Source organism: Lissotriton helveticus, chromosome 3_2, assembly GCF_964261635.1.
Source record: "Lissotriton helveticus chromosome 3_2, aLisHel1.1, whole genome shotgun sequence".
Lineage (NCBI taxonomy): Eukaryota > Metazoa > Chordata > Amphibia > Caudata > Salamandridae > Lissotriton > Lissotriton helveticus.
In genome coordinates this window covers 179,484,503-179,506,694 of record NC_136062.1, presented here as the reverse complement: position 1 = coordinate 179,506,694, position 22,192 = coordinate 179,484,503, and the positions used below count along the sequence as shown (strand labels likewise).

Here is a 22,192-nt window from a genome sequence, read left to right as displayed (position 1 = left end):
GGTGATGGAGTTCCAGACAGGTAGGAACTGTTGTAATGTTCCCCCCGACCGGAGTGGAATGGGGTCTGGGGGGATGGAAGGGAAGTCACTGTTTGGGAGTAGAGGCGTTGCGATTGTTGTTGCCTATGCCTTTATTATTGTTTTCTCTATAACCTCCTCTATAGTATCCCTTACTGGGCGAGGTTTGGTTGGGTTGTTTGTAAGTAGAGAAGGTGTTATCAGTTTGGAAACCCTTTGATGCGCCTCTATACGAGGAGCGACGAACGGAAGGTCTATGGGCTTGTGTTTGTAAAGCTCCCATTGATTTTGCGGTATCTGTATCTTTCTTCATCTTTTCTAGTGCACTGTCTACATTTGGACCAAAAAGATGTTGTTGGTCAAATGGCTGGTTTAATATACTGGCTTGTACTTCAGGTTTGAAGCCAGAGATTCTTAGCCATGCGTGCCTACGCAACAATACCCCTGTATTTACTGCTCTAGATGCTGTGTCTGCAGTGTCTAGCGCGCATCTTATGGAGGTATTAGTTATAACCTTTCCTTCTTCTATTAAATCAGCAGCCCTAGCCTTATATTGTTCTGGCAGTTGTTGCATGAGTGACTCAAGCTCATCATAATGAGCTCCGTCATATCTTGCTAACAGAGCTTGAGTGTTAGCAATCCTCCATATATTGGCAGCTTGTGATAGTGTGTGTTTCCCTGAAGCATCTAAAAGGTTTGATTCTTTGTCAGGGGGTGGAGCATCCCCTGTTTGTGAGTTGGCTCTTTTTCTCACATTTGACACTACCAGAGAGTCTAATGGCAACTGCCCCTTAATGTATGCAGGATCAGAGGGAGCCGCTTTATATTTCTTTTCCAGTCTAGGGATAATTACCCTGGCCCTGACTGGGTCTATAAATATTTCTGGTGCGTGTCTTACCACTCCATTAAGTATTGGAAGTGTGGTAATGGTTTTATGTGACGTTAACAGTGTATCCATAAGAAAATCCTCTTATATTGGATCTGTATGCAGGTCTACACCATGAAAAGTAGATGCTCTATGGATGAGTTGTGTGAACCCAATGGTGTCATCTGGTGGAGATGGGCTAGACGGGTATGCCTAGTCTTGTGGTAGATCTGGTGCATCTGGTGCATTGTAATCCTCCCAAGGGTCACCTGATGATCCAGCCATATCATCTGGGTCATTAATGTAATCTATTTGCTGATAACTCTGTTGTGAGTATGTATCTCCATAATCCTCCTCTTGCGATGTTATACTATGTGTGCTAGCTGGCGAGTGCTGTCAATTGAAAATTGATTGCATTCCTTAGGGCAACAAGAGTGCCCTAAGGGATGCAATCAATTTTCAATTGACAGCACTTTGTTTTCTATGTTCTTACTCGTCCCTCGGGGAGAGGACGACACCTTAGGAGCACCTACTTTAAAGATTGAACTGGTCTTTAACTTTGGCTGAACCAGCTGTGCACTTGTCTATCAACCTATACAGTGTTTTCTAGCAGTCCATTTTCAGGCACTGTGTACACCTTTCCAGTGTTTGGATGACATCAGGTTGGAAAAGCTCTTCTATAGGTAAATCCTTTTTCGGCGCCGATTTATGTGGTTTGGAACCATCAGGCTTAGCCTTCACAGTGTCTATTGCCTTGGAAACAGTTCTTGATTTCGGTTCCGAAGTCTTTTCTAGCTTTTTCTTTGGATCTGTGCTTTTTGGATCCAAAGCGTTTGGTGCCGAAGAGTGTTTCGATATGAAAACCGCTTTCGGGTCCGCTTTTTTAGTTACCAGAGTTGTCTTTGCTTCGGTAACTTTTGGAACGTCTTTCGGTGCCGAACTTAGTTTCGGAACCTCTTTTGGTGCCGAACTTGGTTTCGGTAACTTTCGGCATTGATGGGTGTGTCGGTGCCGGTGTTAACTTTGGTTTAAGCACTTTCTGCTTTTCGGGACCGAAAGTCTGACTCGAGCCCGAGCCGACTGGAGGCTTTTTAATACTCTTCGCTGCCGAGCCCGAAGGCGGGGCATCAGAAGGTTTCGATCGGCGCGCACCCGGACCCGAAAGCGGGGGTGGAAACGAAGCCTGTCCTGGTGTTGGGGGGGGAGGGGAGGTGGGGGGGACAGGGTCGACCGGTTGACCAGCTGGAAAAAGATAGTCATCTTCGGATCGATCCTCCTCACCGGAAGCTGACTCTGCTTCGGAAGCGACGTCTTCTTGTTGTTCTTCGGCGCCTCGACGATGATGATGAGGTCTGGTGTCAACGACAATGACTGCTCCATAGCTCTTCGAGCTCGACGATCCCGGATTGTTTTCTTGGACCGGAACGAAGCGCAGGCCTCACAGTCTCGACTCTCGTGCTCTGGAGACAAGCACAAGTTGCAAACCTCATGCAGGTCGGTGTGGGGAAACTTGTGTCCACACTGAGGGCACTTCTTGAACGGTATTCTTTCCATGAGCCAAAGGCCCAGTTGGGCCCAATGGCTCCGATGAGCACTGGAATGGAGAAGTGATCCTCTCTTCGACGCGGGCGACCGGAATCAGTGTCGAAGACGATATTGATGTTTTAGTTGATTTATAGATTCGAAAGGAGATCGGTAACGGGACTGACCGATGAACACATCCGAGCCCGATGGCAGAAAAAAACAATCTGAGGATGGAGTCGATGCCCATGCGCACTACGGTCTAAGGGAGGAGTTACCTAGCAGACAAAGACTCTTCCAAGACAACAACAAAGTGTAATCATCTGGGCCCACCACCAGATGGTGATCTAATGCAAAAGTGTGTGGTCTGCAGCCCATATGCCTCGAACATAAACATTTAATAATAAACTCAGTTGGTGTTGGGGGCGTGGCTTGGACGCCGAGGATTATGGCGGTTTAGAGCGTCTCTCCTCCCGTCACGAGCTTCTTCATCCGGATTTGGAACGCTTTTCTGAGCCTGCAGCTTGGATGTGACCGAAGAATCAAGCACCGGATCACTCCCTGACTGCGATGAGCTATCCTGCGTGGCCGTAGCTGCAGCGGAATGAGAGCTGCACCGAGCGAGGCTCCGGACGTTCATGGCGGCAGCACGAACAAAGGAGAGGAAACAGGGCACGGAGTAATCTCCAGCGTAGCGGTGAAATCTGCCATCACGAGGGGGTCTGAAGTAGGTGGACGCGTGTATAAATAAATGCACACCTGAGCGGAAAGGCGAGGATGATGATTGCATGAGTAAAGTGCGATCGGCCATGTCGGGGCTTCCTCTGCCTTAACCAAGATGGCGGCCATCACTCGGTAATGCCTAAGAGTCCGAGGCAAAGTGACTTTCCACACTAACTCTGTCCAAGTTAGCTTGATTTTAACGCTAGACGAGCGATGCTGACAAATGCTCTAACGTTTGGGGAGGAACATAGGGACATATTTCTAATCTGGCCACGGGAGATTAATGTTGCTATGCTGTGTGCCTGGAGTGCCTGCCATTAGACCAGAATGAGTTCCTCAATGACACAATGAATGATCTATCCACAATGCTGCCAATCTGGTCATGAGAGCTTAAAGTTGCTGCGATGAGCGCCTGGATTGCCTGACATCAATCCACAGCGGGCTCCCTAATATACCAGTGATATCCCCAATGATAGTAAGTGCCTAGACCACAGTTTTCTTCCTATTACACAGCAATCTATACACAGTGATCTCTCCAACGACAGTGATCTCTTCACGGTGATCTCTTCTAATGTCACTACACGCACCACGTGCACATCCTGGATGAATGCATGAGACGCCCTGTACTTCAGATCCCAGCTGATGAAGTGTTATTGCTACCAGTGAACTGTGATCTGGCTGACCACTCCCTTATATAGATTTGTACTATCTAATTTACCCCACGTGATTGCCGAAGGGGGGCTTCCAGGGCACCAATCAAGGATCTAAGCAATTCAGAAAAGGATCTAGCAGTCATGATGGATACCAAAGACCAGGGTACCCTTAAAAGACTTAAATCAGAGCACTTGAACCCGGGATCGCCAAATAAACCAAAGAAAGTTACTCCGGACGCACTTGATATGATACTGAACAGGCTGGATGAAGTGAAGGACCTAGCCAAGGTCACTAAAGAGGAAGTGGTGGCAATCCGTCAAGATATCCGAGACACTAATGCGCGCTTAACAGAAACAGAATCTAGGATCAGTCGCCTGGAAGACATAGAGGTTAAAACCTCGGCGGCTCTGAAACACCTACACATCTCTTCTGACCAGACAACTAGACGATTGGCCGAGTTGGAAGACAGGAATAGGAGAGGGAACCTACGCATTTTTGGGATTCCGAAAGGGTCCGAAGATTCGGAAGGATCATGTACTCGGTTCTTGGAATCTTGGTTTACTAAAGCCACGAACCTGACTTTTACCAACCCTCTTGAATTTGATAGAGCACATAGAGTGCCAGGAAGAATCACTAAGACGCAGAAAGGACCTAGGCCCATCGTATGTAAGCCGTTACGCTACCAACACGTGGAGCAAATCCTTGCCTTCGTGCGGAAACACAATCATATCCTGTGGAGGGACGCCAAGGTCTACATTTCTCAAGACTACAGCAAGGAAACCGTAGAAATAAGGAAGGCCTTCCTAGCCCTACGACCAAAACTGTCTTTGAAGGGATATCAATTTGGTTTTGTGGGCCCGGCGAGGTACAGGGTGACAATACGTGGATCGTCTCACTACTTCACGGATCCTATGAAGCTCAAACGCATGCTTGAGGAATTGGAAGGACGAGATATGGAACGCGACATGGAAACCAATAACCCAGACAATCTGGCGACCTCAGCTTCAAGATACAAATGATCACCTCTGGGCGATGGTGCTTTCATCAGGCTATCTCTAACCTGATAGATCTACAGGCCTTGTGGGCTTGTCAATTACAGGATAAGGTCTCAAGCTCGCAGACGCCTCCTGACGCTGGAAGTTTTACCGTGAGTTGTAATGTGGTGTAAGGGTTCGGACTACTGTCCCGGAAGTTTCTTTACTTTCCTTATCTCGTTTTGATCTGACATCGAGCTGCTGTTATTGATCCAAACTCTTTGACTTGAGCTGATTCGCCTTGTTTGATTACTACTGATGCGGGTACCGGAGAGATGTTACTCGTAGTGATCTGACTGTGTCCATGCTTCGGCACACCGGCAGGGTACTTCGGAGTTGGTCGGATCTCACAGCTGCCATGCTGAGATTCTCTGACTAAGTGATTGCTCACTGGCAATTTATTGCTTTTGCTTAGGCTACTTATCATTACTGAATAGGCCCAGAGTCTACTAGCCCTTAAGGGCCATTGATGAAGGATAGGAAGCTGTAATACCTTCCAATGGTCCGTGTTGTACTTTATATTGCTTTTACTTACCGTTCTTTTGTTATAAATCTAGTGGAGTATTCTGGATTATCTCTGGCTAACAAGAATGCACCTTAGAAGTGCTTTATTGGCTCCATGTTGGTTCCGCCACACCATTTCAATGTTTCACTGCTTACGTAAATGTTAATATGTATTATGCATTGTGCATAGCTGTTCCAATGTTTATACAAGACTAGTTTAGACGGGAGGGTTACTGCGGGTTTCCTCACGTCGCCATGCTTCTGCACTACAGTTGGGGAGGGCGGGGTGGGGGGATGTGGGGGAGAGGGGGGGATGTGTATTGTATGTTCTGGTTTGCATTTTTTCTTTTTCTTTTTCTTTCTCTTCTCATTCCTCTTCTCTTTTCTTTGCTATTCCTTTCTCCTCTAGCCTATTCCTTTTCTCTTGACTGGACAAGTTGTATCATGCACGTGTTGTATCTGTATACCCACACTCAGACCATTCGTGTTCTATCTTGGGCGCCCGAGCGTCTGCTCATGGTTTTTGTCCGTCTTGCAACATAAGGGTCAAAGCAGGGTACTCCTCACATAAAGCGCCGCGTGGTACGTCACTTCTTAGGTCTCATAAAACATTCATGATACATACACTAGTATAAATGTCATATCCAACGCTCTCCACTCCGCTTGGGACGACCTCACTTGACCAACTGAAGATTCTGTCTATGAATGTTAAAGGTTTGAATCAACCCGTAAAAAAACAGAAGATATTAGACTATGTGCGCAGGCAGAAGGAGGACATTGTTCTGTTGCAAGAGACCAAACTGGACGTTAAACAGTTCTATACTCTGCGCAACAAGTTTTATTCGGAGGTTGTAGGGTCAAGTGCACTTGGTAAAAAGAATGGGGTTCTGATACTATTATCAAAAAGATCCAAGGTAGAATTATTATCTTCCTCATCAGACGAAAAGGGGCGCTGGGTCACAGTAAAGCTTGCCAAGGACAACACGGAATTTTTTGTCACAAATATATACGCACCTAACACTAATGACTTAGAATTTTGGCAGGACTTAGTCAAGCAGATTGCAACGATACCTGATACGGCAGTACATATACTAGGGGGTGATTTTAATCTTCCATTTGACCCTGCCCTAGACAGAGATTCGAAGTGTGTGTTTAAACCGAACAAATCACATAATGCTTTCATCAAATTGTGTCAACATTTCAATTTGATTGATACATGGAGAATACAAAACCCTACTGACAGGGACTACACATTTTACTCTTCTCCTCAAGATTCGTACTCCCGCATTGACTACATTTTCATTACACAAAATGGCGTTGCAAGAATAGAGGATACATCAATTGAACCGAGAGTACTGTCAGACCACTCATGCATATCTCTATCCCTCAGCAACATTACACCGTCCCCTAAACAAACGTCATGGAGACTCAATGAGGAAATCTTACACAAAGAACAAAATAAAACTGACATCCAAACAGCTATTCGGTCATATTTGGAGATTAACAGGAGAGGGGACACCTCAGATCTAGTGCGATGGGATGCTTTGAAAAGTACCCTAAGGGGGGTGTGCCTCAAAATCCGTTCAGCAATGAACAGAGATTGCAATGCAAAATAGAAGCGTTAGAAGCAGAGATAGCTAATCTGGAAAACAGACACCAAATGACAAGGGATCGGGAGACACTTAATACCATGACTAACAGAAAATACGAATATAACAAGCTGGTGAGCGAAAGGGCGAAAGGGCGGGAGTGTGGCTAGACAGAAGGCAAGGATTTAAGCTCTGTGAATCTAATAAGGCTGGTAAAAGCCTGGCTGCATACCTAAAGTTCAAGGTGCAGAAAAATACTATTAATGTCATAAGGGACTCTGTGGGAGTAAGCCATTCGGACCCCCAAAAAATAACTGAGGTCTTTAAAGACTTTTATGAGGACCTGTATGCTAAAAATTAATCGGTTGCTGAGGGCAAAATTCAGGAGTATTTGCAGGAATGTGACCTGCCAATGCTAGGACCGGAGGACCAACACAGCCTTAATGAACCGATCTCGGCTACTGAGGTGGAAAAAGCAATCAGGGGGTTGAAATGTGGGAAAGCACCAGGCCCTGATGGCTTTACGGCAAAATTTTACAAAAGCTTTGCCACAGATTTAGTCAAACCTCTTCCGAACCTCTTCCACGAGTTCACGGAGTCAGGTGAAGTGAGGGGCACATTGGCAGAGGCGACTATCGCAGCTCTACCAAAAGATGGCAAGGATCCGTCGCTACCAAAAAATTATAGGCCGATTTCCCTGATTGATTTAGATTGTAAGTTACTAGCCATGATCTTATCAGCCCGTTTACAAAAAGTTCTTCCTGCCCTCGTACACCCATCTCAATCGGGTTTCTTAAAACAGACTGTCTAGCGATAACACCAGAGTGTTAGCCCATGCCCTAGAAAAAGCAAAACTGCTGAATACCCCCACTGTAGCAGTCACACTAGACGCTGAAAAAGCCTTTGACAAGGTAGATTGAACCTTCCTTGAGGCAGTTTTACACAAATTTAATCTAGGGAGGACATTCACTAAACTTGTAATGGCTCTGTATGCCGGCCCTACTGCTAAGGTTAGAGCGGGTGGCTCCTTCTCTTCTTCTTTCTGCTTGAAACAGGGAACAAGGCAAGGGTGCCCACTATCACCATCTCTGTTCTTATTAGCTATAGAACCTTTTCTGTGTCATATCCGAAATAATGAGGCCATTGCTGGTGTTCCGTTTGATGACTGTACTGTAAAATTAACTGCATACGCCGACGATGTGCTGATTCTGACGGAGAAGGCTGACGAGGCTATCCCGGCCTTAATGGACACAATTGATGGGTCCTCTAAAGTTTCAGGATACAAGCTGAATAAGGACAAAACAGAAGTCAAGCTACTAAACAACATCAGGGGTAAAGAAATACTGGGCTCATCTGGCCTCACCTGGCAGCCAAAAAGCTTTTAAATATTTGGGCTTAGATTTTGAGAAAGACTTAATAACGACTCTGAAAGTGAATGAAGACTTAACGTTAAAAAAGATATCTACGCTGTTAGATAGCTGGTCACCCAAATTTTTGTCCTGGTGGGGTAGGGTTCAGACTCTTAAAATGATGTGCACACCTCTAGTTAACTACCTGGCTTGCATGCTCCCAATGACTTTCTCGGACGAATTCATCAAAAAAGTGGACAGGTTGTTTGGAGAGTTCCTGTGGCGAGGGAAAAAAGCCAGGATATCACTAAAAAAGTTGCAATTGGCAAAAGAAAAGGGCGGCCTGGGCCTGCCCTCGTTCAGGAACTACCAGACGGCCTTCCTCTGTAAGCAGGGGGCCCTTTGGCTGGTTGACTCTACATCCTATACCCCAGTGTGGCTATCTATCGAGCGGTCGTTAATGGCACATGCACCCCTCTCAGCTCTCCTCAGCATGGATTTGACCCATGTACCCCACTCCAAATACATTCTACTAAATACTAGAAGAGCACTCCTCAGGCTTGACCAGTCCCATAAAACTGCTTCGGTGATTAAGAAATCTACCCTACTCTCGTTATGGTATAACCCTATGTTTCGGATAGAGGGAAAGACCCTTTATTGGGAGTTGTGGGCTACACTTGGTATCCATATGGTGAATGACCTCTATGAGCATGGTAGGCCCCTACCCTTTTCGACATTACAAAAGAAATTTAATTTGCCACCCATAGAATTCTACCAGTTCTTGAAACTGAAAGCCGCTATCTCTAAGCGTGCCCTCACTACAGACTTACAATGGTTGCTGACCCGTCTCCGACTATTGTACCATGCTGACCATTTTGTATCTAGAATATATAAACTGCTCCTCCCCCTGCCCAAGAAACCACATAAGTTAACGGAAAGCAAGTGGGAGTCGGAACCTAACTCGACAGGTATACCGATAGATTGGCAGGTAATACACGACACTGCATTAACAAATAAGATATCCCCGATTCTATGTCAAACGAAATACATGTTGCTGAACAGAGTGTTCTGGACCCCTCAGAAATTGTTTACATGTAAACTGAGGGATACGCCTAACTGTTGGAACTGCCAGGAAGCACCTGGAGACTTGGCACACATGCTTTTTGATTGTCCCCTATTAAGGTCATTTTGGAAAAAAATATTTGCATATATTCATCAGGTACTCGGAATCACACCTGTGCAGGAATTTGTATATGTCATCTTGGGCCCTTTAGAAACACAATTACCGGACATCCATGACAGACAATTGCTTGATATCATGTTGACACTGACGTGCAAGGTCATTCTATATAAGTGGAAACATTTTACTGAAGTCAACTTTAAAATGTGGCTGGAATGGCTTTCCTTCTTGAGAGGGGCGGACAATCCGGCGCTACAGTCAGCCACATGGAAGCCTTCGAACAAAAAACTGTGGTCCTCCCTAGATGCGTCATCCTCTCACTTTGAGCCCCCATGATGCACACTTCAACGGACTGCCTGTCTATATAGAATTTAGTATGTTTTACTGTGTATGCTTTGCTGTGTACTTACTGTCGCCTACACCGCGACCCAGGTTCCTGTAAACCGATTGCTATTGATATATGGATACATCTGTCCTCTCTCTCTCTCTTCTTTCTCTTTTTTCCTCCTTTTCTCTCTCCTCCTTTTCTTCTTTCTTTGATTTTGATTATTGTAGGTGTCATTGTGCCAACGCTATATCCATCTATACTTTGGAAGATTTATTGTATTGTCTTTATTTTCAATTTTATCCAATCTTCAATAAAAAAGATTTGAATTAAAAAAAATAAACTCAGTTGGTGTTATCTCTGGAAAGTCTAACCACAGCACCTGTGACTTCAACCAAATCCCCACAATACCCTATGTTTAAATAATATTAGGTCTTTTCTAGCCATACTCTGGGTTCAGACAGACCTGCATAAATTCTTCTGTTAGGTTATCTCATAACATCAGCTTTATTACCAACCAGAGTATGAACTGCACAGTACTTGTGAGGTGCAAACTTAGCCGATAGAATTATCAGTACAATGTGGTAACAACCAGCCCCTACAGAGCAATTGAGTTAAATACCACGAAAAGGACAATAACTTTGCAAACTTTATTTTACAACATGGAAAACTGGACATAATTCTCAATTTTGTGTGATTTTATACTGTTATTTACCATCTGCGTTCTGTAGTTGATATATGGGAAAGGGCACCTGTGTGAGGCCAAGGTGGGGGAGGGTCTCTCAGAACAGGTCGGGCTGCCTGATGGGAAGTGAAGTAATCCATGCAGCCCCTGCTCCATAGAAGGCAGGGGCTGGGGGAGGACCAGCCTACACTTGAACCTGCAGACCTGCCAGATAAATAAGCAATTTTACCAGATGGATATTCTTGCCAGTAAAATGGGCTGTTTGTGGAGCACTTTGACCGATGTCATCAGCCAAAGCAGCATGGGGATATCAATTCTGACCAACTCATAATCTGGGCCTAATTACTGAATATGGCCAGATTGGGGCTTATGGGTTCTCTGATTGCGGACGGAGGACTGGGAGTCGGCCTGAGAACGCTGGAGGCATACTGAGAGGGCTGCTACAGCTGGTGCCAAACTCAGAGGTACGGGCCCCGGTATGCCTGCCCCCCGCCCGGTGTCCCGGGTGGGGCCCTGACAACGAGCGCCTAGAGGAGAGGAGGCCCGCGGCAGACCGCGTCTGAGGACTGTACGGCCGGAGGAGACTCATGGGCCTGCTGATCCGTCGAACACCCTCCTGAAGAAACAGGCTGAGCCACGCGGGGGCCCCAATCCAACCAGCGGATGAGCATGGAGACTCGCCTCCAGATACGTGGATGCGGTCTGGTGCAGAGGATCTGACCACGCCTCGGAGGGAAGTAGCATCCGAACTACCAAGCATCTGCGGCCTGAATGCCGGCGGCGGATCTGGGCGGTGGCGAGAGGTAGCCCTTACCGAGTCCTTACCGAGTATCCGGACCTGAGAGGTGAGGCGAAGCACGGGAGCTTCCAATTCCACAGGCGAGGTGAGACCGTCAGAGGCGGCTGCAGGCCGGAGTACTGAGCTGACGCTAACAGCACAGCGCAGGGGTCCGACGCCCCAGCAGAATAGGTCAGATGCCCGGTCCTGCCACCTGCACCCCTTCCTGCTGACTTACAAGAGCACCCTGAGGCACGACTGACGCCTGCCACATGCGACCTCCAGTAGGCGGGCGAGGGTGGGAGTTGTGCCACTGAAGGGGCGTCTGGGGTCAGAGGGCTGAAACAGAGGCTGTGTGCAGCGAGGGCCAAGACGCCCGCAGGGCACTACTGGAGCGGCCGCCGATTTACCTGGGCAGAACCTCTTGCTGAGCTGAGCCGCCTGAGGAAACCCTGAACCATTGCCGTGGTTACCCGTGCTTCCGCGCTGCGGGGCCCTGGGGGCCAGGTCTCGTGGATGAAGAGAGGCCCCGAGAGCAGAAGTCGAGGTGAGGCTGGGGCCAGCTGGCCTGGCGGAGAGCTGTCTGAAGGCTGTGCCTGTACTGGCACCCTGCCTGGAGCTGCTGTGGGACTGCGTAACACAGCAAGGCCTGACTGGAAGCCTACACACTATCTTCTTGCCCGGTAGGCAGTAAGTGCAGAGCGCTTGGACACAAGGGAAGTAGAAGCACGTCCATTCACCGTGCCTATCCTGCAGATACCAGGCTACCGCTAGCTGAGGCGGCCTAAGAGGGGGAACCTGATAGCGTGGCACGTCTAGCAGCACAAAGTACCACTGCTGGCGAACACCATTGAAAGTACCCACTAGCCAGAGGGACCTGGTATATCGTCACAGAGACTGTGGTGGCTCTCCACCGATGGGCACAGGGGCTGCAGGCCAAGATCAACGTTATCTACAAATGCTACAGCATAAGCGTAGGCCAGACTCTCGCCCCCGATGCCTGCTTTGTCTGGTCCTACCGCGCCAGCATCAACATTGGAGGCTCATGGCTGTTGCCCGGGACTCTGAGTAGCGTCTGCATACACCCTCCTACAAGAACGACACGAGGAAAAAGTACACGATGGGACGCCCCAAGGGAAAGAACGCAGTACCCAACAGCACGGAAGCCCAGCCCACAGAAGATATAGAGCCCCCTACACCAATGACTAACACTATTCCACCAACTAACCTGGAGACTCCACCAGATAAGTTGGACCTTATACTGCAGGAAGTGCGGGACTCGAGAAAGGCTATAGAGCAACAGATAGGATCCCTGGCAACCGGATTCACTCTCCTAAAGGCTGATCACACCAAGCTTGCTGCCACAGTTAAGGACAACAACTTGCATTTGTAGAAATACTGCTGCAACATAAAGAGCATGGAGAACAACTTAAGCAACTTCAACGGCAGGTAGCGGGACTCCAGGACAGGGTGGACGATGCGGAGGGGAGGGCCAGACGCAACAACATCCACGTAGTTGGTCTGCCAGAACGATGCGAGGGGTAGTACACAACTGCATTTATGGAACGATGGTTCAGAGACCATGTGGACCCAGAGGGCCTCTCAGATTTCTTTTGTGTTGAACGGGCACACAGAATTCCTACCGGCAGACCAACAATGGAAGCCCAACCCCACCCTCATAGTAAAAATATTGAATTTCAGAGACCGGGATGTACTGCTACAGAAAGCCAGGGAGCTGTCTCAGATCCAGTACGAAAATCAGAGGGTATCGCTATACCCGGACTACATCGTCCTGGTGCAGAGAAAGCGCTACCAATACCAGGAAGTAAAGAACAAACTCGGAGCACTAGACATCAAATATGCCTTGCTATTCCGGGCCAGACTCAAAGTGATTCATGACCAAAAATGCTGTTTTTCGACACTCCGGAAGAGGTGGAGGAATGGCTTGAGATCATGTTCCCCCGTCGGGGTCCGGGCCCTCCTCACAGAGTGCATCTAGTGCCCCAAAGCCCAAACAGAGCCGGCGATTGCGATGCAGAGTGATGAGCACTCCATTACAGACCAGGAACCCCCCCACCGGACATGGCTCAGAAGGGACGAGCAGAGGCACTGGTGACGGTCAGAAAGTTCCGGGAAGGCACGCACCAAATATCCTCGGACTCCTCTGAAGAACACACTGCACACTCAGACTCTGAAAATGGCTTAGCATTGTTTACGCCTCAAGCTGCAGAGGGCTTCCTAAGTTAGAGCCAGGTGTGTAGAAAGAAGCAACGGTTGCTGAACACGAACACCAAATTAGAATAATCTCCGTAAGCACAGAAGCACCCTCTTTCTGAAATTCCAATCTTAATACACAATACTAAAGTTGGTCCTGGCTGCGTAGAGCTCGCACTGTCTAGAGCCGCTTACCCCATGGCGAAAGCAACAACTACAATGTTAATAGCTAACACTGTTGTATATATGGTTTTGGACCAGCACTGTTCTCCCACTGAACCGAGTATTCTTTGTTAGAGTTCAAATGTTCGTACAGCTTGGCCCAACATCCCCTGTTACTCCACACACTGCTGTCTCCCTCTCGCTGGAAATGTGCAGGACACTGGTATACTACACATACACATGCAGGCTAGCTACAAAATAATAACCTGGAATATAAGGGGACTGGGGTCGATGTATAAAATGCATAAAATCCAGGCGCAGTTAAACAGGCAACATGTGCATATAGTCATCGTAGCCGAGGCAGTCAAATTGTGCAAGAAATGGAGAGGCCAAGTCTTCTCCACATCCTACTCCGCTTTTGTACCAGGCGCCTCCATCTGGATACGGAGTGGGGTTCCCTTCAAGTTGCTGGAACATCGGGTGGACCCAAATAAGCAGGCTGATGCACTATGCAACTGAGTGGAGAGCTGGTACCTGGGGGATGCCTGGCGGTTGAAGTACCCCAGCAGCAGCGAATACTCCTCCTCACACCCACACCAGCTGCACACTAGAATAGACAGGATCTTATGTTCTATTCCTACCACTACCCAGGTAACGCATGCCACAGGAAAGACCTTCTCAGACCATAACCCATTAGAGGTCACTCTCGCTTGGGCAGAATCCCCACTCCAGTCCCCACCTGAAAGTTATGGCCCCAGATGCTCGAAGACCCAATCTTTCGCAGCACACTATCAGTGGGAATCACAAATGACTTAGCTGAGAATGTTGGCACTGCCTCCTTGTCGCAGGTGGAGTGGGGCGCATTCAAGACGGTGATCAGGGGAATAGCAATTGACACCACGGCAGGGGTTCAGAAAGAACTACAAAACAACGTAATTGAGGTGGAAAACTCACTGAATAAACTAGAACAGGAAGCAGCAGTAGACCCTACCCGGGGCGCAGCACTACAGAAGCCTGCATCAAAAATGCAGAGCTGTTAGAAACGCTAAGACAAGTTGATTACACTGCCTACACGCGCAGTAAGCATGCTGAAGCCGACAAAGCTGGCCCTCTCCTGGCGCGTATAATCAGATACGACCCCCCCGCAGACCCCAATACATGAAGTTACCACGTGGGACCATTGTAGACACACAGCAAGACATTAATACCACCTTTTGTGAGTATTATCAAACCCTATACCAGCCACCTCCACCAATGACAGAAGACTCTCTCCATGCATTCTTAACAGATATCCCATTCCCTAAACTCACACAAGCAGTACAAAAAGACCTCTCCGGCCCTATCACGAAGGAGGAAACTAAAGAAGCCATCCACGACCTCCCGCGAAACAAGGCCCCCGGCCTAGATGGCCTTCCTGTCGCGTTCTATGTCACATACTTAGACGCCCTGGTCCCACACCTAGAGCGATTCTTCAACGCTGCGATAGACTCAGGAATGTTACCCTACACCACGATACAGGCGTTAGTGGTGTTGCTCCCTAAGGCGGGCCGCTCGCCATTAGACATCTTGGGATATAGACCCTTATCCCTGCTCACAAACTAATATAAAATACTGAGTAAGGTTCTTGCGCATCCCGTATTTGCACAAACTAATCCACCCAGACAAATGGGGGTTCGTGCCGGCGCGGAGCACCTCGCTTAATATTAGGAGGCTGTACCACGTCATGGAAACCACTCCCTCAGACAATCACACGGCTGGTTGCATTACATTAGACATGAGACAGGCGTTTGATACTCTTAGGTGGGATTACATGGTCCAGATACTGGGAAAGTTTGGCATACCCCCAGACTATCTGAAATGGATCCAGCTATTGTACTCAGCCCCTACTGCAAGGGCCCTCACTGGCAGACACATCTCACAGGAACACCTCATTGGCCGGAGCACTCGACAGGGTTGCCCGCTGTCCCCTTTATTATTTGTACTAGCTCTAGAACTGCTGGCTCTCAAGATACGGCTAGCAGCGGAGCAGGAGGGTATCCGTCTGGGCACTACAACACGTGTTATCTGCCTATGCAGACAACATAATATTATATATAGATTACTTGACTACTGACCTCCCACCGATTCCGGAGATCTTTACTCATTTCGCACTACTTTCAGGGCTTACCATAAATGAGACCAAGTCGCAGGCCTTCTTCTTCCACCCGGAGGGAAACCTGGATGCGATACAGTTCGGGCAATTCGAACTGGAGGTTACCACTCATACCTTTAAATAACTGGGCATACAAATTTAAAGAAACGCACCAGACCTTATAGAAGGGAATCTGAACAAAACTATCCGAGCGCTTTGATCTCAGGTCACATTCTGGATGTCCCTACCACTCTCGGTGATGGGTAGAGTGACAGTTTCAAAAAAGGTGGTTCTGCCCGACTACTGTATTTTTTGCAAATTTACCAGTAGTGATTTCAACAAATACAATAACCTCACTGAACAAGATACTGACTGACCTGATCTGGGGCAACGGCCGGCGTAGAGTGGGCCTGGCTGAACTGCAGCTCGACACAGATAAGGGTGGTCTGGGGGTACCGGATTTCCGCACCTACTGCTAAGCGAGCCAGCTGCAGAGGCTATCATTCTGGTTAGCAGGGCATAATTTACACGAAATTGGCTACAAAACCCTCGAGTTCGACCGAGGGGAACTGTACAAACTCCTGCGGGCCAGAATGCCCCTAACCGCCCATCAATCATACGTACTCACTTACATACTAGAAAAAATCCCTAAACTACACATACAGTTGCCCCCCATACTCTGACAACACGCCACTAGTAGGAATCCCCACCCCTACTGGCCTGCTTACTAAAGGAGGATACTGGCCTGAGTTGAGGGCGAGGTAGCCACAGTAGGTGCATTGTTGGATGACGCCACCCTCATGGACCATGGTAACTTCACCAGGCATAACGGGGTCACAGACAAACTATACCTCACACATACTGCGGTTTTACAATATGTGAAAAAACATTGGGCCCCATGCAGGGAAGCACCCGCTCAACACAAACTGATCCAAATGACATATCTCATGGGAAATGGCCGGCTCCCAACTAAATGGCTATAAAAAAGCATTAGAACACATATGGGCATTACCCTGACAGACTTGCATACTAGATGGTCTAGGTACCTGGACAAAGAACTGACAGACAAAGAATGGGACACTATTGTAGAATATCCCAGGAAAATGCCACGGAACGCCAAATTCAAATGTAATCAACACATGATCATACACAGGGCATACCTCACACCACACTGACTACAGTGTATGTTTCCAAACACACAACAACATTGCCCTAGATGCAAGGCAGAAGAGGCAGACTTGCTCCACAGGTTATGGTAGTGCCCGGAGCTTGCTGGGTTTTGGGCAAGGGTGGTGTCAATTACTGTTGCGGCAACGGGCACCACCGTGCCGTGTATGGCAGGTAATTGCTTGTTGAGCATCACCCGGTGCACAAAAACACTGAAGGTACCGCTTCTCTACACAGACCTAGCCCTGCTCATGGCTAAATGCGCCATCACCATGCGGTGGACATCAGCCAAACCCCCATCGCTCCACTGCTGGCACGGGGGGGGGGGGTTGTAGTGAGATGGGGCAGTGCAGAAAGCGCATCAATTAGGTGAGAGGAAGCCCGTGGGTTGCGCAAAAAACGAATCTCTATGGAATGGGATGCCATCTTGAAAGCCTTCAAGCTACGTGCATCAGCTATGGTTCCGGTAGCGCAAGAACAATAGGCGCACCCCCCTGGCCCCCCACTGGGTTCTGCCCCATCCCACACCCGTCCACTACCCCCCCTTACCCCCTAACAGCGAACATAATGTAACCACGCATGTGGATTTGTGAGTTCAAAAATAAAATCATAGTATATACACATGCACAAACCGAGAGCGGGACGGCTAAATAGTAGAGGTACAGCAATTAACTGTAAGGATGGGTCAGAGCCAGCGGAGTTAATGGGAGGGGGGGGGGGGGGGGGGTATTTTGAAAAAAACTCTACAATAGATCTTACCTTTTCAGGTCTCTTAGTGCAAGCATAATAATGTTAAGTGGCCCACTCGAGACTATAAATGTACAACTCAGACTGTTTGCAATAGCTAGCAAGACTGTAATCCAGCCATGTTCATAGACAAAGAGTCCATGCCCCCACACTGTGCTGTTTGTTGCAGTACCACATAGCAGTGGTGTGGTTCGTGAACACCTGCACTAGCCTTCCCTTGATGGAGGGCAGAAAGGCTTTCAATGCTTGGAGCTCCAGCATGTTGATGTGGAGTCCAGATTCCGCTAGAGACTATTGTCCCCTGATCCCCATCTCACCTCGATGGCCACCCCATCCCAGGAGTGAAGCACCAGTCACTACTGTGAGATCTGGTTTGGGAAGGGAGAGTGGCCTGCCTCAGACCAAACTGCAGTTGGTTAGCCACCACTGCAGGTCTTGTGCACTTCCCTCAGATATCTGGAGCATATTAGAGAGATTTCCCGATGTGCCCATTGGAACTTCAGGTTCCACTGCAGAACCTGCGTATGCCATCTGGCATGTGTAACTAGCAGGACGTAAGGGGCCATGAGGCCCAACAGCCTCTAGGATAGAGGCTGAAACATCGGTATCATAGTCTGAATATCAAGGGCTTGCTGCTCAGGAGGATAGGCCCAAACAGCACTGTGTCCAGAACTGCTCAGATGAAAGGGAGCATCTGAGAGGGAATCAGGTGTGACTTCGGCACGTTTATAGTGAACCCCAGCGAATGCAGGAGGTTTGTAATAATCTGGAGATGGGAGACGATATCCTGGGAAAACAGGCCTTCAGCAACCAGTCGTCGAGATATGGGAAGAATGGGAAGACTGACAACCCTGATCTGCGCTGATGAGCTGCGAACACTGCCATCACCTTGGAAGAGGAGCTGAGGTGTTTTATTTGTTTTTAGGCAAGAGGGTACCAAAAAAGACGGTAAGTGAGGGGCAGAGGGCAAAAATGAAAACATAACTGTGCGAAAATTGTTAAAACTGTCTCCAGCAAACCAAATGACTATATTGTGTGGTGTCCTGGGGCAAAATTAAAAACTAAGAGGGCTGGGGGCAAGAAAATACCCCTATTATTGGGCCAAAAAAGACGGTAAGTGAGGGGCAGAGGGCAAAAATGAAAACATAACTGTGCGAAAATTGTTAAAACTGTCTCCAGCAAACCAAATGACTATATTGTGTGGTGTCCTGGGGCAAAATTAAAAACTAAGAGGGCTGGGGGCAAGAAAATACCCCTATTATTGGGTCTGCCCTCTGTTAAACCCCCAACAGGGTTCAATGGGCACCCGTCAGGACCGGAATTGCAATTAGTCAGTCTGCATAAAGAACATGTACAGAGGAAACAGACGTTTATACAAGTCGTCAAAGATTGGTAGCTGTATACACAGAATTTTGTGGAATACTTAGTCTCATCTGTAAAAAAAAGCGAAAACAAAACATAACCAGAATTCTTCTAAACAATCTTGAAACCAAAGAAAAAAGATTCCCAAACACCAGTAATGCCAGGTGTCTTAAAAAAAAATATTTTAGAGACTAACTGGTCACGTGTTCGATTACCACTCTTCAGCCAAAGGGTACCCCAAAAGTGCTCGGCTAAAAGAGAGAGTCCAAAGAAACATGGCAGTAGCAACAAAATTTCAAAACTGTCAGTATATGACTAAGTCACACCACATTCATTCCACATGGCTGGGGGGCGGAGCTTGCTCGCGACTGAGATGGCCGCTTGAGCCTTTAGCTCCACAACATCGTCCTACCATTCGGCAAATATCCGTTAGCATTGCTTTCAAACAACGTGAGCACTGGTGTGGCCTGAACTCCGGAACACGCTGTATGGACAGTGGTTGTGCTTCGATTTCCTAAGTCCCAGAGCGACGAAGTTATGGAGCCTTGACACTTTCCGTCTGGCATGCCTCGGATCCCCGAGCTAAAGTTGGGCTGAGGAGCGGCGTCACCTGGAGCTCGAGTGTGACCATGACGGATTGCAGGGGCAGGCACGATCGCTGCCTCTGCGGGCCATGGCACACAGTCGTGCTGGGGGGAGAATCGGAGCATAGATAGCAGTGCAGCTGCACGTTTTATTGCACGGAGCATTTGGAGCTGGTGAACGGGCCGGAGCAGACGGAGGAACAGATCTCGACGCCCGGGGCTGCAGATGGCTGGGAGTGCGATTCGACTGACCCGTGTATGGTTATTTCCACAGAAGCGCATTTAATACCTGTGTGCACTGAGCGTCGGCAATCCCTGGGACCCGCCATTTTGCTCCATGAGAGGCGGGGGAGCTCTGCCCAGCAACGAGAAGTTGCACTACGGAGGCGGGCAGCGCTCGCCATGAGTAGACTGGGGGAGGGTGAGGCGGCATCTGAATTAGCAGGTGAGCACTGATTAAATTATTAGTTGCCTCGGTACCGGTGTGAAGTGGGGCACACTGTGTCTGATCCTACTGTACAGAAGCGAGTTACTTTGGCTTTTGTTACGAACGTGTGCGAGACCAGCTGAGAAGGAAGTCCCCCAAGCATTTAACTTTCAGAGCTCGTGTGTATTCAAAGGAAGGGCTAGATGTTGAAGAATTGCTCTGCTTCGTAACAGCGGGACATTGGAGAATTTCTGGCTGCAGGAAACATCAGTTGCGAAACGGCTGCGACTCGGATTGGGATTTCCGACGTCAGCAGCTGGTCCCTGGTCAATTTTATTATAAGCCCCCTGGTGCACCCTGCACATAATTGGCATGCGCTGGCTTGAGAGGCGATTGCAGCCTGGAGTGGATGAGACTGCGAGCTTGCTGGTCTGCCCTTTGTAGCGGCGCTCCTGCTTTGGGGGACCTCAGCGGGGATATTCAGGACTGAGCGGCGACACCGGGGGATGTCTGAGGTTTGGCGGTGTGCATGACCGCTGGTACTTGAGCCCTGCACTGAGCGCGTTTAATTGGACATACGACAACAAGTTGTCCTGTGCTCTGGTGGATGAGTACGCCGACACGTCCTGGCACCTGTGAGCAGGACTACAGCACCCTTCTGTTTGGGGTGCCCCTCATTCAGACGCCCTGAAACAGTAGTGGATCGGAGCTGCCTGGGGCGACACACGGCTATTCCTGGTATACGGTGTTCTGGGCTAAAGAGCTGCAGAGTGACAGAGGCCTGCCTAGTGCTCCTTTCTGATAGCAACCATGGGCAGAGTAGATAGAGCGCAGCCCAAACTCTAGTTCGAGCAGAAGTGGTCGAAATCACATGATGCCGCTACGGACGAAGCCACCAGGATGCAAACTCCTGCGACTGAAAACCCAGGCCCTGACATCCGGTCCATGTTCGTGGCCATGGAGAAGAGCCTGCAAAGCGGCATCCCCTCCCTAGGTACGAAAATGGACGCTCTTTCCTATAGGGTGGATAGAATGGTTGAGAGCTTAGACAAACATGCTGAGCGATTGGACATGTTGGAGCGGAGGCTTACGGTAGTGGAGGAAGCGCACTCCTCGCTCGATACAGAGCATAAGCAGCTTGGGAGAGTCCTGCATGTCCTTCAAGATAAAACAGAGGACTTGGAAGCGCATTCTCGTCGCTGTAACCTCAGAATTATTGGCCTACCGGAGTCCACTGCGACTGGTAACATGGAACAATTTGAGAGGCTGTTGGTCACGCTGCTGGGAGAAGGGGTCTTCTCAACTAGGCTTGTGGTGGAGAGCGCGCACCAGTCCCTGGGGCCGCACCAGCCCCCGGGGGCACCACGACAACCGATAATCGCAAAGCTGCTTAATTACTGTCACAGGGACACTGCCCTGAGATTGGCAAGGAACAATTAATAATTGACCTACGAAGGATATGCGATATCGCTATTCACAGACTTTACTATCCGGGTGCAAGAGGCGCGCCGACAGTTCGTTCCTTTGAAAAAACAGCTGGCTGATCTGGGCATAGACTACGCTATGTTGTATCCTGCCACGTCTTTACGGACCCACAGGCATTACAAAAGGCTCTAAAAGGTTGGTCCAAAGAACAATGCAATAGCCCGGAACGACAACTTCGACGAGGCGGCTGGGGGCTCCCTGGATGACCAAGACTAACTATGATGAACTACTGCTAGCTGATAAGTACGACCTTGGGGTTGGCGGGTGAAGGGGGCTTGGGGGGGGGTAATCCTCTGTGTATCCCGGGAATTGCTACTTGTGACCAGTTCACAACTGTCCAATTGGGGTTCAGTTCAGGTTTGGCCCGTGACTTATCACAGATTTTGGTCTGAGGGGGCACTATACAAGCTTTTCATAACTGCCTAGGAAGATTATTTCGCAATTTACTTGGCGATTTCCCCCTTATTCAGTGCTAGACCCTGTTTTTAAAGAAGAGTTAGCTGAAGCTATAGAAACTTTCTTTGACATTAACGGAGTCTGTGGATAGTTTTCAAGCAGTATGGGAAACATTCAAAGTTTATATCCGAGGCGTGGCCATGGCCAAGCACTCGGGGGTTCTCCGCTTGATTCGTAAGAGATTATCCAATCTGGAAAGTAGGTTGGGCGAGTTGGAACAGCGTCAATTAAC

At 48.6% G+C, this 22,192-nt stretch overlaps 1 protein-coding gene across 2 annotated transcripts in view; it reads right to left on the bottom strand.

Moving 5' to 3' along the window:
* Positions 1-22,192, bottom strand: part of SNX1 (sorting nexin 1) — a 749,531-nt gene that overhangs the window by 209,501 nt on the left and 517,838 nt on the right. The gene's annotated exons all lie outside the window — the stretch shown is intronic.